The sequence below is a fragment of the Neomonachus schauinslandi genome, chromosome 9 (assembly GCF_002201575.2).
Source record: "Neomonachus schauinslandi chromosome 9, ASM220157v2, whole genome shotgun sequence".
Classification (NCBI taxonomy): domain Eukaryota; kingdom Metazoa; phylum Chordata; class Mammalia; order Carnivora; family Phocidae; genus Neomonachus; species Neomonachus schauinslandi.
The window spans coordinates 13,827,690-13,839,594 of record NC_058411.1 but is presented as its reverse complement, the minus strand read 5'-3'; the positions used below and the strand labels follow the sequence as shown (position 1 = coordinate 13,839,594).

Genomic DNA, 11,905 nt, shown 5'->3' with positions numbered 1-11,905 from the left:
GGCTGTCCTCACCTCCTCCCTGGGGCAAACCTCTGAGTAAATCACATTCTGGGACAACAGTAATGTTACCTCAATTAAGTGCAATTAAACAGCCAAAGAATGTTCCTTACCACACAATCTTAGAGCAAGATCCTTAAACCTTGAACACGGACAGCATCGGCTGTGACCAGACTTTACGGATACGGAAACTGCGGCCCAAAGAGGTTGGTCAAGGTCACGTAAGTTGCTAGGAACAGAGCCTGTGCTGAGTGTCAGGACAGCCCTCTTTCCACTACTCACACTGCCTGGAACAACTACATTTAATTTTAGTTCATCACACATTCGGCTTGCGCTTTCGAGGAATTTTATAGTCCCCACTCCATCTGTGCGTTTTGCCATTCTAGTAGCTTCCCTTTATTCAGTGCTTCCCGTGTATCTATCTGTTGCACTCTCCGTAAAAGAAGAGAGGTCCACGAGTGGAATCAATCGCCATCTGTTTGTTGTTTCGACAGCACAGAGATGCTGAAACATTCCCAGCTCAGCGTTAGTCCGTGTTATTCTGAAAAGGCCAGTTCCGGATCGACAATCCACCTTGGATAAGGGCAGAAAAGGATTTCTTCCAGGATGTAGAGCCACTAAGAAGAAGGTCACCATTGTCAACGTTATGGCACACGCTGTCATTTAGAGAGGTATTAGGTTTTGCTTTTCCGAAGTGCTTCAAATACACTGAAGACCATTTAGGTTGAAACCAACCAGTCAGAATGGATTCGCGGGCTCCGAACTGTTCAAACAGCACATGTAGCGACAAGTTAAAGGTTCGGTTTTGAGACGGCCTGGTCATGAATGCCAAGGGTGCCCAAGTGCCACAGAAACCAACTCTGCAGCCCGTGGTCCCTGAGGAGCATGTCCGGGGCCATCGCCGGTTGCCTCTGGGACCCCGGAGCAGGTGCGCTCGTCTCTGCCAGGGTGTCGGTCACAAGCCTACACCACCGGTGATGGCTACGGGGTTTTCAAAATGCCACTGGGTGGGAACAAACACACAGCACCCAAACTGGCCAAATGAAGCAACCACTTGTTACAGATTAGTAGTTTATTTCATCCACACGGTGTGCATCTTGAGGGAAGCGGGGCACACAGCCCTATTGTTTGTGGAGTACCTACACACGGAAGGGCATTTTATTTGTGTGCAGATACTGTGCGTACAGAGATGGCTATCTGTGCAGATAAATGCCTCAGGGACTCTGAGCTTTAGGAAAGTAGAATCTGGGTGCAGTTTCTTCTCTCTCTGCTCTCTCTGTTGCTTTAATCTTTTATATCCTTACATAGGCCACATACAAAGGCATGCTTCCAGTCTTCTAAGGTGTAGAAGTAAATAAGCAAATGAAATTTCAAGGATGGACACACGCTTAGTATTCTACATGCAATAACTTGTCTCTGCTGTGACATACATTCTGACTTCCGTGATTGAAATACCACTGAGGGCTCAGGAACATAGAAGAATATTTAGTGGCCTCCTTGTACATGCAAAGCTCGGCACTAGGCACCAAGTATCAGGTTTCCAGAAGCTCTGCAAAGCAGACATTCTGCAGAAAAGACACTCTGGCCAGCATCCCTCGTTCCTCGTCTCAGCCCCAAACTGCTCGCCTGGCCACAGACCCTGGCCGGCTCTCCTCCACACTCTCCCCAGCACTGATTTTATCACTTGACCTCCTTTTGTGCTGGTTCTCTAGGATGGCCACCACCAAGGCTTTGCTGAAACAGGACTATAGTTCCCGCTCTTCCCACTCACGTGAGGACTAGGTCCTCTACCTTGCATACACGCCAACCAAATGGGTTAGTGTTCCCCACTCCCTGGGCAGGGCACCACTCACTCCAACAAGGTGAAAGATTAAAGAGATGCGTGTCAGTTTCACGCCTTTGAGAAGTTTATGATCTCAGTAGGAGTGCAAACACAAGCACCTAAGATGGCATGTATCAAAAGAGTGATACAGAGGAGCCCAGAAGAGAAGAAAAAAAAAAAACAAAGACTAGTCAGGGAAAGCACCACAAGGATATGACCCTATACAAGTAGATTTCAGACAGACTCATCGGGGTATTTCAGAAAGAAGAAAATCATTCATTCATCCATTCGTTCATTCATTCAACGAACAGGAGTTCACATTTACCATGTGTAATAAGGGTAGGCTGTTTTAACTAATACCCAGGTAATACACCAACGAGCTTACAGGAGATGGTATGCACCCCAACATCTATAATGCAGAGACAACTATCACAACAGCCAGAAGAACAATTGTAGGAGCCTCTACTTTCTATGGAAACTGTCTCCTCCTTTCTATCCTCCCAAATACCATGATCAACAAAGATAAGTCTGGGTGTTACACAAATGAGCCAAAGATGGCCCATGGGTTGTCTATTTCTTCACTACACTCTGAGACCTGTTAGCTCAAAAGGCTGCTGGTGCCAAACTCAAATTTTTGCACACCCACTTAATTTTTTTTTTTTAAAGATTTATTTATTTATTTATTTGACAGAGAGAGAGAGATAGCGAGAGCAGGAACACAAGCAGGGGGAGTGGGAGAGGGAGAAGCAGGCTTCCCGCCGAGCAGGGAGCCCGATGTGGGACTCCATCCCGGGACCCTGGGATCATGACCTGAGCCGAAGGCAGACGCTTAACGACTGAGCCACCCAGGCGCCCCCCCACTTAATTTTTTTTAAAGACTTTATTTATTCACTTGACAGAGAGAGAGAGAGAGATAGCAAGAGCACAAACACAAGCAAGGGGAGTGGGAGAGGGAGAAGCAGGCTTCCCACCAAGCAGGAAGCCCGATGCGGGGCTCGATCCCAGCACCCTGGGATCATGACCTGAGCTGATGGCAGACGCTTAACTGACTGAGCCACCCAGGTGTCCCCAATTAATTTTTTAATAGCCCAGACAAGCAGATTTTTAGCTATTTAAAGCCTGCCTGTTTCACATTCCTTACAAAACCACACCCAGCATCTGCTAGCCATGGATAAGATAGAACCCTGTGGTTATAAGCCCCGAGGCCACTACTGCCCTTTGGAGCTTCCTGACCTAGACCCTCCCCAACACGCTGGTGAACAACATCACCAGGACACACGTGAGACCCTCTCCAGTTATCCTCTCCCTGAAGTGACCCTCCCCTCCTCAACCCTCCTGCTGAAGTCTCTGGACAGACTCCTGCTCTCAGGGGCATCCCCCCTGCAGCCCCAGGCAAACCTGCCTAAGTATTGCCCAACAATGCTTGTGTATACTGCTGCCACCTCGTGGGCATATCTTTTTCCTTGATCAGCCCCCAGATCCCTCGAATGCTCTACACCAGGCTGCCATGTTTATAACCACATCACCTTGCTCCCTGGCCTAGACTGATTGGAGGAGGGGCACCAACCTGACCCAAGCCCAACAAATCAGATTATCTTCTCAGGAAAATGGAAAATGACAAGTCAGACACCCAGGTCTCCTTATGTGTTCCCCCATTCCAAGAAAAACTAAGTTTGTTCAAAGAGGTCTCCGTTACTTGTAATAAAACCTTGTTAAATAATTCAAAAATATAAATGGAAAGGCCCAGCATAGGGAGAGATGACTTTTAGTCATTGGCAATCGGGGAAGAACTTATGTAAGAAAAGAAACAAGAACTGGAATGAGTTCATCACAAGCAGTCATCCACAGAGATGTGAACGAGCATGGCCGGCCCGCTCAAAGGGAAGGTGGGCCGAGCTAGAGGAAATGGTGAAGCTGGAGGGGGTAACTGAGGCCAGACAGGTAGACGGAGCCCAAATGGGGATCCCTGTGGATGCTCAAGTGAAAGCCACAGGATGCCAATATACCTGAAGGAAAACCACATTCTTCTTTTCCCTGAAGTTCTGAGGTGTTTGTGTTAATGCTGAGAGTGCAGACCTAACTGTGCAGCTGAGGTGACGTGCTGCCAGTCATTCTGCCTCCCTGACCTTCAGGAAAGCTAGAAAACTATGGAGAGAGGGGTGTGAAAAAGAATGCAAGGGCAACCGGCTGCCAGAAATACTGACATATCTCCATCCATGAGGGAAGAGACCGCCATCATGGGCAGCGAAGATCTGCTACAGTGGTCTGAGTGAGGCAGAAACTGTGAAGGGGGTATTTGGGACGTTCTGGCTGAAGGTGCTGAAGACGGTCTGGAGGGGGAGAGCCTGGAGCCACAAAGTCGGGTGTAAAGGGATAAAGCCTGCCCTGAGATGATAAGACCAATGGGAATGGAGACACTAGAGCACACGATCCCTCAAGGAAGAGCAGGAGTCAAGACTGGATCTGCCCAGGGTAGGAGAAAGGCAGCAATGTCTTCACTGTAGGGGTGAAGCCAAGGGAGATTTAAGAACCTAGAGCCAGGGACAGAGGTGGGTTTTGCTTTTTGTAATAATGAAGCAGTTTCTAACAGCCAGTCCTCTTGAAAATAACAACTACTGACCTTAGATTTAAAAACCAAACAAATGAGCAAAGAAACAAACAAAAATACTAACTGAATGCAGTGAGAAGCAAAAACTATAGGGGAGTCTACGCTTGAAAGAAGGGAAAGGCGATGGGTGGATTTTCTGTTTTTTTTTAAGAAAAAAACTAATCAGTGCCACATGGGGCTCTTAAAACATAGCTAGAAACCCAAGGTGTTACGTGTTTGAAGAACCAGAAGGCAGAGTCCAGGGCAAACACAGCAGCTATAAAGTGAGGTGTAAAATCCCAGGAAGGAGAGAGTCTGAGAGAAGGAAGCCCCAAGTTTTGTGTAAAAACTGTCTCAATCTGTAACTATCCGTGTGCGGGGAAGATTGCAAGAGGATAAGCTAAGGCTAAACAAAATGTAAAGAGATTTAGCTGCTGCCCACCACAAAAAGGACAAGGGCTGGAATTACAGTGAACTCAAGATAACTGCCTAATGACACAAAACAAGACAAATCAATATTTTTCAAGAATAACAGAATCCAGGCGTGCCTGGGTGGCTCAGTTGGTTAAGCATTCAACTCTTGGTTTTGGCCCATGATCTCAGGGTTATGAGACAGCCCTGCGCCAGGCTCCACACTCAGCGTGGAGTCTGCTTGAGATTTTCTTTCTCTCTCTCTCTCTGCCCCTCCCTGCCGCTCACACAGGTGCACACGTGCTCTCTCTCTCTCTCTCTCTCAAATAAATAAATAAATCTTTAGAAAAGAATAACAGAGTCCATAGTCTCTACAATACATCATTCACATCTGGGTTATAATCTAAAATGTCTAGACGTGTGAAGAAGAAAATACAGCCCGTATTCAAGAGCAAAGTCAAAAGCAATAAAAAAGACTGACCCCAAGATGATACACATTAGAATTAACCAACAAGGATGTTAAAAGCCTATTAAAACTATGCACATGATATCTTAGCACAAAAATCAATACGCATGACAAACAAAATACACTCATAATGACAAGAACCAAATGAAAAATTAAAATCTGAAATGTAAAAATCTCCTGAATAGGCTTAAGAGCAGAATAGAAAGAACAGAAGACAATCTATAAACTCAAAGACAAAACAGATTTATTCAGTCTATAAAACAGAAAGAAATAAAGACTGGAAAAAATGAGAATCTTGGAGACCTATGAGCTGACTGTCTATCCATGTTTAGCAATTAAAGTCTAAGAAGGAGAAGAGAGAAGAGGAGAGATACAGAATGAGGCACAAAGATTATTTGAAGATACAATTTCCCAAATTTGGTTAAAGACATAAATTTTTAGGTCAGTGGGGGATGGGTGAAATAGGTGAAGGGGATTAAAGAGCATGCTTACCACAATGAGCACTGAATAATGTACAGAATTGTTAAATCACTATATTGTACACCTGAAACTAATCTAACACTGTATGTTAACAATACTGGAATTAAAATAAAAAACGTGGTTAAAAAAAAAAGACATACATTTTCATGTTTAAGAAGAGCCATAGGGACGCCTGGGTGGCTCAGTCATTAAGCGTCTGCCTTCGGCTCAGGTCATGAGCCCAGGGTCCTGGGATCGAGCCCCGCATCGGGCTCCCTGCTCGGCAGGAAGCCTGCTTTTCCCTCTCCTGCTCCCCTTGCTTGTGTTCCTGCTCTTGCTATCTCTCTCTCTGTCAAATAAATAAATAAAATATTAAAAAAAAAAAAAGAAGAGCCGTAAACACCACGCAAGGGACATACAAAGAAAGCCATGGGGGGAGAAGGGGATTTAAAAAAAAAAAAGAAAACATGGCAGATGCACCCAGAAGGGGTGGAAAACCCACTAGGGACAGAAGACCAAAGATAAAGATGACAGTAGGTTTCTCATCAGAAACAATACAAATTGCAAGACAGTGGAGCCACATCTTCAAAGTGCTAAAGGAAGAAAAAAACTGTCAAATTAGAATTTTATATCCAGTGAAAATAGCTTTTTTTTTTCAAAGATTTTTTATTTATTTATTTGACAGAGAGAGACACAGCGAGAGAGGGAACACAAGCAGGAGGAGTGGGAGAGGGAGAAGCAGGCTTCCTGCCGAGCAGGGAGCCCGATGTGGGGCTTGCTCCCAGGACCCTGGGATCATGACCTGAGCCGAAGGCAGACGCTTAACGACTGAGCCACCCAGGCGCCCCATGAAAATAGCTTTTAAAAACAAAGTGAAATAAATACTTTTTCAGACATACAAAAACCAAAAGAATTCACAGCCAGCAGACCAGCGCTATAAGAAATGTTAAAGGAAGCCATTCAGGCAGACGGAAAGTGATACAAGATGGAACTCTGGATATACACAAAAGAATAAAAAGCACCAGAAATGATTAACTATGTAGATTAATATAAAAGATCTTTTTCTTATTATTTAAATCTCTTTAAAGGCAACTGATTGTCTAAAACAAAAACACTAACAATGAATGGTGGGGTTTATAACAAATACAGAAGTAATAAAGCATATGACAACAATAGCACAAAGGCCAAGAGTAAAGAAATAGCTGTGTACTCTTTTAAAGACTCTTACACTATACAATAACTAGTAAAATATAACTTGAAGGTTGACCGTGACAACGATGTATACTACAAATGCTAAAGTAACTACTAAAATAAATGCAAAGAGATATAGCTATCAAGTAGATAAAAACAATAAAACAGGGGCGCCTGGGTGGCTCAGTCGTTAAGCGTCTGCCTTCGGCTCAGGTCATGATCCCAGGGTCCTGGGATCGAGCCCCACATCGGGCTCCCTGCTCAGTGGGAAGCCTGCTTCTCCCTCTCCCTCTCCCCCTGCTTGTGTTCCTGCTCTCGCTACATCTCTCTCTGTCAAATAAATAAATAAAATCTTTAAAAAAAAACAAAAAACAAAAAAACGATAAAACAGAATCAAAAAAGAATGATCACTCCAAAGGGAGGCAGAAAAGAAGAAAAGAGTAATGAAGAACAGATTGGACAAACATAAAACAAATCATTAATTGATTGGTTTAAACTCAACCAAATCAATAATTATATTTAAATAGTATAAATATCCCAATTAAAGGACAGAGATTGTCAAATGAGAAAAAACATAAGATCAAACCACATGCTGCTTATAAGGAAACCACTTTATGAAGTCACAAATATAAAGAAATATACTATACCAGCATTAATCTAAACACAGCTAGAATAGCTGTATTAATAGCAAACAAAGTAGATTTTTTTTTTTTTAAGATTTTATTTATTTATTTGACAGAGAGAGAGACAGCGAGAGAGGGAACACAAGCAGGGGAAGTAGGAGAGGGAGAAGCAGGCCTCCCACTGAGCAGAGAGCCCAATGCGGGGCTCAATCCCAGGACCCTGGGCTCATGACCTGAGCCGAAAGCAGACGTCCAACGACTGAGCCACCCAGGTGCCCCCAAAGTAGATTTTAAATTACAGAATATTACCAAGGTAAAGGGAATAATTTCATATAGAGGGGTCAATTAATCAGAGGACATAGCAACCCTAAATATTTAAACACCTAGTAACAGAACTTAAAAATACATGAAGAAAAGTGATAGAACTGTAAGGAAAAATAGACAAATCCACAGTTAGAGATCTCAGCAACCTTCTCCCAATAACTGATAGAATAAGTAGACAGAAAATCAGCAAAGATAGGAGACTTGAACAACACTGTCAACAAAATTGATGTAATGTCAAGAACACTACACCCAACAACAGAACACTACCCATTCAAACGCACAGGAAACATTTACCAAAATAGATCACATTTAGGGCCATAAAACATATCAATAAATGTAAAAGGATTCAAGTTATACAAATGTGTTCTCTAACCATAATGCAATTAAATTAGAAATGAATAACAGAATGATATTTGAGAAATTCCCAAATAATTGAAAAATAAATAACACACCTCTAAATAACCCGTGAGTCAAAGAAGAAATCAAAAGGAAAATGAGAAAGTATTTTGAACTGAATGAAAATGAAAACAACGTATTACAATTTGTAGGGCACTGCTAAAGCAGAATAAGAGGAAAATTTATAACACTAAGTGCTTATATTAAACAAGAAGAAAGGTTCCAAATCAATAACTTCAGTGTTTTCCACCTTAAGAAACTAGAAAAAGAACAGAACATGAAACCCAAAGCAAATAGAAGGAAATAATAGAGAAAAAATATCAATTAAATAGAAAAAAAAAAATAGGGAAATTTCAACGAAACCAAAAGCTAGTTCCTTCAGAAGGTCAATAGAACTGTTAAATCTCTAATCAGTATTACCAGGAAAAAAAATATTACCAATATCAGGAATAAGGAAGCTGCCATTACTACAGTCTGTAGATATTAAAAGTAAAATAAGTGGACAGTAGGAACAATTTTATGCCAATAAATTTAATAATTTACTTGCAAATTCCCTGAAAGACACAAATTAACAAAGACCAATGAAAAAAGAATTATATAATCTGAATAAGCTTATATCTATTAGTAAACTTGAATTTGTAGCTAAAAATTTACCTTCAAAGACTCCAAGTCCAGATAGTTTCAGTGGTGAATTTTAGCAAACATTTAAAATAAAAATAATACTACACACAAAACTTCTGGGAAATTGAAGAAGGGAGAATGTTCTCCACTTTATTCTATGAAACCAGGATCACTCCAGTACCAAGACTAGACAAAGATATACAAGGAAAGAAAACTAAAGGCCACTATCTTTCAGGAATATACATGCAAAAATTCTTAACAACAATAACAAAAAAAGTTGAATCAATCAAATCTAATAATAAATGTAAAAGATAAGACAGACCAAATGGAGTTTATTCTAGGAGTGCAGGGTTGATTTAACATTAGAAAAATCAATATAATTCACCATAGTAACAACTAAAAATGAAAAGTCATATGATCATCTCAGTAAACACAGAAAAAGCATTTGACAAAATCCAGTATCTCTTCTTGGTAAAATCTATCAGCAAACTAGGAGTAGAAAGGAACCTTAATAAAGAGTATCTATAAAAAAGAGGAAAAAACAAACCCTAACTCCATAGCTACTATCATACTTTAAAGACTGAATGTTTTTCTCCTACGATCAGGAACAAGGAAAGATTTTCTCTCACCACTTCTATCTTTTTTTTTTTTTTAGAGGGAGGAGGAGAGGCAGAGGGAGAGAGAGAATCTTAAGCAGGCTCTACACCGGGCATGGAGCCCAGCACAGGGCTCAATCTCAGTACACTGAGATCATGACCTGAGCCAAAATCAAGAGTCAGATGCTTAAACGACTGAGCCACCCAGGCGCCCCATCTCACCACTTCTATTTAACATTGTATTGGAGGTCTAGCCAGAACTATCAGGCAAGAAGAAGTAAAAGGTAATCAGATTGGAAAGGAAGAAGTAAAACTGTATCTGCATAATATGATCATCTTTGTAGAAAACACCAAACAATCTACAAAAAGACCTCTAGAGTAAGTGAATAAGTGAAGATAGCATGATACAACATGAATAAATGAAAAGCAGTTGTATTTCTTTATGTTGGCCAATGATCAGAAATTAAAATTTAAAAAACAGAATTTACAATAACATAAAAACACTGAAATACTGAGGGATAAATCTGACAAAAGATGTGCAAGACCTGTATTCTAAGAACTACAGAACATTGCTGAGAGAAATTAAAGACCTAAATAAATGGACACATAGACCATGTTCATGGACTGGAAGACTCAATACCATTAAGATGTTAATTCTCTTTAAATTGATCGAAAGATTCAACATCAGGATTTTTTGTAGCAGTTGCCAAGCTGATTGCCAACTCATGTGTAAGTACAAAGGACGCAGAATGGCCAAAACAATAGGCAGAACAAATCTGGAGGAATTTCACTACATGACCCTAAGACTTATTATAAAGCTACAATCATCAATACAGTGTGGTATTAGCATCAAGACAAAGAGGGGCACCTGGCTGGCTCAGTCAGAAGAGCATTCGACTCTTGATTTCAGGGTCATGAGTTCAAGCCCCATATTGGGTGTAATAAATATTTTTTAAAAAGATAGACAAATAGATCAATACAACAAAATAGACAGTCCGGAAACAGACTCACACATATTTGGTCAATTAATTTTAAGCAAAGGTATAAAAGTAATTTAGTAGAGAAAGAAGTTTGTTTCAACAAATGGTTCTGGAACAATGTGAAATCCATGTATTTAAAAAATGACCTTGGATACATACCTTGCACCATATACAAAAATTAATTCAAAATGGACCACAGTTCTAAATGTAAAACTACAGCTTTTAGAGAAAAACAAAAGAGAAAATCATGTTAGGCCAATACCTCTTAGATATAACACCAAAAGTGCAATCCCGCACAAAAGGAATAATGGATGAACTATATTTCAAAATTAAAAATATCTGTTCTTCCAAAGACATGGTCAAAAAATGAAAATACAAGTCAGAGATTGTGATAAAATATTTGCATATCACATACCTGACAAAGAATCTATATCTTAAATATATGTTTTAAAAATTCTCAAAACTCAATACTGAGTAGATAACCAACCCAACAATATAATGGGCAAAGACTTCAACAGACATTTCACTAAAGAAGATGTATTAATGGCGAAGAAGAACACGGGAAGATGTTCAACAACATGAGTCAGTAGGGAAATACAAACGAAATCTCTAATGACATACTGCCACTACACACCGAGTAGAATGGCTAAAATTTATAAAGATTTAGCAAAGATGTGAAGCCACAGGAGCTTGAATGTTGCTGGTGAGAATGTAAAATGGTACAAATAATTTTGGAAACATTTTGGCAACTTCTTAAAAATTATGAACTATAGAAATGATCCCTGAAAGTATAGTCTTGAACTTTTTTTTTTTTAAGATTTTATTTATTTATTTATTTGAGAGAGAGAGGGAGAGAGAGAGAGCACATGAGAGGGGGGAGGGTCAGAGGGAGAAGCAGACTCCCTGCTGAGCAGGGAGCCCGATGCGGGACTCGATCCTGGGACTCCAGGATCATGACCTGAGCCGAAGGCAGTCACTCAACCAACTGAGCCACCCAGGCGCCCTAGTCCTGCAATTTCTTAAAAATTAAACATTCCAATCTTAGGCCTTTACCTAAGAGAAATGAAAGCATATGACCATCCGTATATTTGTACACAAATGTTCACAGCGACTTTGCTTCGGATAGCCATAGGCTGGAAATAACTCAAATGTCCAACAGGGGGCAGCGGGGTGGCTCAGTCGGGAACGCATCTGCCTCGGCTCAGGTCATGATCCCGGGGTCCTGGGATCAAGCCCCACATCGGGCTCCCTGCTCAGGGGGGAGTCTGCTTCTCCCTCTCCCTCTGCCCCTCCCCCGCTTGTGTGCTCTCTCTCAAATAAATAAATCTTAAAAAAAAACCCCACCACATGTCCATCAAAAGGTGAATGGGAAAACAAAGTGCGATATGCCCATTCAAAGGAATACTACCCAGTGATAAAGAGGACTGAAGGG

General features: G+C 41.1%; 1 pseudogene; it reads right to left on the bottom strand.

Annotated features, from left to right (window-relative positions):
- Positions 1 to 11,198: 11,198 nt before the first annotated feature.
- LOC123325973 lies at positions 11,199 to 11,271 on the bottom strand (annotated as a pseudogene).
- Between the last annotated feature and the right edge of the window lie 634 nt (positions 11,272 to 11,905).